Source organism: Chrysochloris asiatica, unplaced genomic scaffold (assembly GCF_000296735.1).
Source record: "Chrysochloris asiatica unplaced genomic scaffold, ChrAsi1.0 scaffold00001, whole genome shotgun sequence".
NCBI classification, from domain to species: Eukaryota; Metazoa; Chordata; class Mammalia; order Afrosoricida; family Chrysochloridae; genus Chrysochloris; species Chrysochloris asiatica.
The window spans coordinates 51,630,209-51,636,070 of record NW_006408519.1 but is presented as its reverse complement, the minus strand read 5'-3'; positions in this window follow the sequence as shown (position 1 = coordinate 51,636,070).

The following is a 5,862-nucleotide window of genomic DNA, read 5'->3' as shown; positions in this document are numbered from 1 at the left end:
AGCTGCCCTATTTATAGATGGAATGTTGAGGCAACTTTCCAAACCCTCACCCCAAAGGAAAGGGGAAGAACCCACAAATCTTCCCACCCACTATGCCAGTCCTGCTCAGCACCGGCAGTCCAGCTGGGAACACGTGGTCTGGGACCCAAACTGAGTCCCCTGACAGGACAGCTTCCAGAGCCTGTCTGGAAAGGAGACCCCTGCTCTAGCTGGAAGGGAGAGCCCATGAGGCAGACCCCAAGCTTGGGGTTCACAAGCAGAAGGGCTCCGGTCAGCAGGCAGGAGACTCCTGAGCTGGGACAGCAGAGGTCAGACTGCACCAGAACAGGATGGGGGGGGGGCACGTGTCCCTGTCCCAGGGGCCTCACCTGTAGATGCATGTCACCTGACTGTCCCTTGTCTTTCTTCCTCTTTTATGAGGACAGCACTTCAGATGGGATTAAAACCCCCACCTCCTACTATGGAGTCCGGAGTCCTGGGGTGACGCTGTGGGTTAATGTGCCAGACTGCAAAGCCGTTTGAACTGCAAGGTCGGCAGTTCAAGCTCACCAGCTGCTCCTTGGAAACCCTATACAGGGTCGCTAGTGGTCAAAATCGACTCCACGGCACTTGACAACAACAACAATGGAGTCCTGGTGTGGCACTGTAATATAAGCACTGGACCCCAAGGTCGTTTAAATCACAAGGTCGGTGGTTCAAACCCCTCAGTCACTCCTCAGAAACCCTATATGAGGTCTCTAAGAGTCAGAACCGACTCGGCAGCCTTCAACAACAGTGTGAAGTGTGGCACTGCAGGCAGGATAAGCACTGGACTGTGAACCACAAGGTCGGCAGTTCAAACTCAGCAGCTGTTCCTTGGAAAGCAATACAGTGTCGCTGTGAGTCAGAAACGCTTCACAGCACTTAGCACCAACAAGTGGCACAGAGGTTAAAGTGTTAGGCTGCTAATCAGAAAGGTGGCAGTTTGAACCCATCAGCTGTCTGGGGGAGAAAGAGCTGATAATCTGACCCTCAGAACACTAAGGGCAGTCCTCTGTCCAGAAGGACTTGATGGCCTGGGGGGGGGGGGCAGGGTCAGGGCTACTCACTGCAGAGCAGAGGCTCCGGGAGGGCACTTCCGGAAGCTCATGGAGAAAATGGAATGGAATGATAATGGAACTACCCCCAAACTTTCTGTCGCTCGATCAGAATTCCAAACAAGGTCATATTCATCGTTACCAGGCTAAGAATTCAACGTTTACTTTGGGGGGGACAGTGACCAATATCTAACACAGACCCTAGCCTTGTGGTAGCCCCTGAGGACACAGGAGGTGCCCACCCCTCTCTCCCAACCCCATGGGGTGGTGGGTGGGATCATCCCCAAAGTGGGTCAGAGCAGGCGCATGGGCAAGTGGGCAGCTGGACCGCTGGGCTCAGTCAGTGCAGGACAGGAGGCTGAGTCCTCCACCCGCCCACCCCCAACCTGGGCATGTGACACAGGGAGCAGATGGACCTCAGAAAGCAGACTGCCAGACTGTTCTTCATGGCTCCCTGCTTCCTGCTCAACAAGAAACTCCTTCAGACTCTTAGGGAAGAACAAGGCTGGTTGCCTTCAGGGAGCTAGATACCGAGACCAGAGCACCAGAAGCCGGCAGATCCCACTCCACAGTGCCTGCCGGGAGTGTGTCTCCACGAGTCCCTTGTGGGGAGCCAGGTGGCCAGGACAGTGCCCATCACTCCTTTCAGAGCAGGGAAGGGGCCTGAGCCAAATGGGGAGGAGGTAGCCCATCGTCCTAACCCTGACCAGGTAGGATTGGGTCCCAGGAGCAGCCAGGCTCAGCTCTAACGTGATAGGGAGAAGCCTAAATCCCCACAGTACACCCGAGGAACCCCTGCAAGGGTGTGGCCCAGATGTAGCTGCAGACATGGGCGTTGGCACTGATCCCCTCCCCTCAACCCAAGCGGCTGTCACCATTCATGAGCCAGTGAGCACCGCTTGGGTCACTGCCTTACAATGGCCTCTGGAAGCCAGGTGCTCATGGTTACTGCGGGCAGCCGGGGTCGTGGAAGGAAGGCCACTGGTAGGCGGAACCAGACTGGAGGATGCTACTGAACCAAGCAGGGCACATACAAAGTCTGGGTGGGGGGATGGCCCCGGTGCAGGGGACTGACATGTAATTCAGACCAGGTAGGACCAGCATAGCCTGGATTCTGGCAAATCATGAGCTCTGTGTGTCTATGCATGTGTGCATCTGTGTGTACACTAAGTGTGCGTGTGTGTGGTCATATGTGCATTTGGTAGGCGTGCCTGTGTGAGCTTCAGCCCCTGAAGGAGTCTGTGCTGACACCCTGGGGTGCTAAGTGATGCTAATTGCCAACACCCTTGGATATTAGCAGCTCAGCCTAGAGAGATTGGGCAGGACCCCAGGTGTTGGCTGCCCCTGTGGACACACCTCCCAGTCTGGAGAGTACAGCTCCTCTGAGCCAGCTCCAAGCTGAGCAAGGTGACTCACAGCCCAGGAGAGACAGCTGGCCTGGCCCAGAAGGGGTCCCCCAGGCGCATGTGAGCCCAGGCGTGTGTGTGTGTGTGTGTGTGTGTGTGTGTGTGTGGTGGGGGAGGGGGGACGATTGTCAAAGGGCCACTGCTTAGGAGGGATGGAGCTCTCTGTCCCCAAGGGCTGGACCACATGACTGGAAAGGACTCAGGATTCTGGTGGAGGGGTTGGTGGACAGGGCTTCCTGAGATGGTGGACTTGGGAAGCCCATCTTGAAGCCAGTATCTTAGCATCTCTAGAGGCTGGGAGTCTGGAGGTCAGACCTTGGGCTGACCCTTGGAGTTCAGCCTGCCCCTACCTCCCCACCTCCTCAGGATAGCTCCCTTCTCAGGTTGGGTCTCAGAAGCTGTGGGCCTGGGGCTGAGAGCTGGGACCCAGGTCCGGTGCCCCTCCCTGTCTGCCTGCCCCAGCCAAGCTCTGGGTGGGCATTGTACCCTTGGCTTGTCAAGGAGTGGAGGGAACACAGAGGAAGGAGGGCGGGGGCGCGGGCAGCCCCTGAGATAATGGCCTGGCCTCTTTCTGGAGGAGGAGGAAGAATGGAGCCCAAGGCTCCAGTGCGGAGGTTGGCTGAGACCTCTGGGGTGATAATGGGGCACCGATTCAATGTTCCTGAGCGGCAGCAGCAGCCGCCTTGGTTGTCACCTGCCACAGGTCCCTGTGGGCAGCCTCTGAACACATCCTGCTTCAGTGGAGGCTGTGCCACCCGCCTGAACTGCCCACCTTCCTCCTGCCCTTTTGGGGGAGGGGGGCACCTGAGCAGAGAATGTCAACACTGTCACCAAGGGATCTGGTTCAAGCCTTTGCTGTCCCCTGAATGGGTCACCATGGGGCATTGAACCTCTGGGTCAGTTCCCTCACAAAAAGGGACACTTGCCTTCCTGACCAGGCTGAACTGGCCAGGTTGGCCACTGCCCCTCAATCTCCTGTCTGAGCTCACAGGTCCCCCTCCTCTAGGAAGACCTGCCTTGGGTGGAGTGGGGTAGAGGCCGCAGCTATACAGGCCAGAGGCCCACCCAGTTGGTCTGGCCACCCAGTTGGTCTGGAGTCCTGAATCAGGGGCAACAGGGCTGGGTGAGCCGTGGGGAGGCAGGCAGGGGTCCTGGCCACTTGACATTGGTCACACTCATACAGGCACACAGTGGCCAGCTGCCTTCCCTGACACACGCCCTCAGACCCCAGAGCCCAGGCTCGCACATAGAATCGTGGAAAGGGGCCGCTGTGACTGCCACACTCATTAATGGGCCCTCGGGGATGTGTGTGTGTGCACACAACTCTGTCACACAGCTGCACACACTCATACAGGTACACACAACCACACAGAATACAACACGTACAAACACATGCGCACACACAATGCACCATAAAACACAATACTCACATATACGTGAACCCCCCACACCACACATATATGTACACAGCACATCCACACATGTGCACACACCACACATGATACATTTACACATGTGCACATACCACACAAAACAATACATGCACTCACACACGTGCACATGCACCATACAGTACAACACAATACACGCACACATGCACATTCACATGTGCAACACAACACACACGCACTCACATGTGCACACACCATACAACACGTGCACACACCACACAAGACAGCACACACTCACACATATGCACACGTACCATACACAATATAACTCACACGCACACATACACAATACAACACACATGCATGCATACACATACATGTGCACACACAGAAACATTCACACTCACACACCATATATAATAACACATATACACATTTACATTCACACATGCAGGCAAGCACAACACACATAATCAAACAACATACATGCACACATGTGCACACATACACACCATACAGACAGACATGCACACTCCTCAGCCTGCAGCTTGCCAGCTCCTCCCTGGGAGACATGCCAGGCCGGCTGGGATTCCACAGCCACGAAGACTCCCAGTTCTGGCAGCTTCTGGGCCTCACCCTCCCCCCCCACGTGCCCCTCCTTCCTCTTCTTTGCCCACCCACTCGCCTTTAATTAGAAATGCCAAGAGAGCGATTTTCTGGGAGATTTTACCAGAAAGACATTCCCCCCAGGGGCGGAAGAAGAGGAGAGACAGATTGGGGTGGGGTGGGGGGGAGAAAATTAGGGCTCCTGGAGGAGAGAGCTCTGGGGGCAGGGGGAGCAGGGAGGGGTTCCAGGGAGTGTGGAACCTGCGAGCTCTGAGTGTGAATAAGATCGAGTGGGTCTAGTGCAGTGTGGGGGGCACGGGTGGGGGGTATGAGTGTGCCTGTGGGGGGCACGGGTGGGGGTATGAGTGTGCAGTGTGAGTGACTGGCAGAGGGGTAAGACACGGTGTAGAACCTGAGCTCAGATAACCGAGGTCCAGGAGCACCCCATCGTTCAGAGTTGGGACAACCCCGGAGGGCGCCCCTCCCCCAGCCCGTTGCCCAGGAGGCGGAAGGGGCCTCCCTCCTGGGGGAACCTCGTTTCCGGAGCTCCTTATATGGAGTTCGCAGCTCTCAGCGGGTGCTGACGGGGCTCGGCTGCCGGCACCCTCCCCCATCTCTCCTCCTTGGAATCTGGGCGCTGCTGGCCAGGCTGAGGCTGGGGACTGAGGCTCTGAGGTTCAGGGGAGTATCCTTCAGGAGGCTGGAGATCCTACCATCTGTAGCCCTGACCCCCAGTATCAAGCAGAAATCACAGAGCTGCTAAATACAGAAGTCTTGGGCTTCAAGACAAATCGGGGTGGTGGGCGGGGTCACACAGCCACACCAGTGTGGTGGGTCCCCCCGGACAGGAGCGTGTGGCCCCAGGATAACTCACATCCCCCCACCCATGACCCAGGGAGACCCAGTCACGTGTGTGAAGACCACCCTGAGCTCAGGGAAGGAAAGGGAGTCCGAATCGGGGGCGGGGGTCGTTGTCCCGGCTCTCCAGTGACCACACTCGGCGAAGCCCTACTGGGCAGATGGGGGCGAGGAGCCCAAGAAGCAGTGGTTCAGCAGCCCCTCCCCAGTCCGAAAGGGATAAGGACCAGAGGCCAGAGCCAGCGACACTGGTGGGGAGGGGGCTTCCTCCTTACCCTGCTAGAGGTGGGGGCGACAGGTAAAAAGCTGTCTCGGCTCCCTCCTCATATGCTCTTCCCCCCCCATCTCCACCCCCCCACCCCCCCACCCCCGCCGTGCGTGGCCGGGGTGGGTGTCGTCCCCAGAACGACCCGGGGTGGCGGTGAGGTGTCCGCAGGCTGAGCTGCTGAGTCGAGCCGCTTAGTCAGCCCGCCGCCGAGTCGGGAGTGCAGGGGGTGGGGCCTCCTCCGCCGGTAGGCTCGGGGG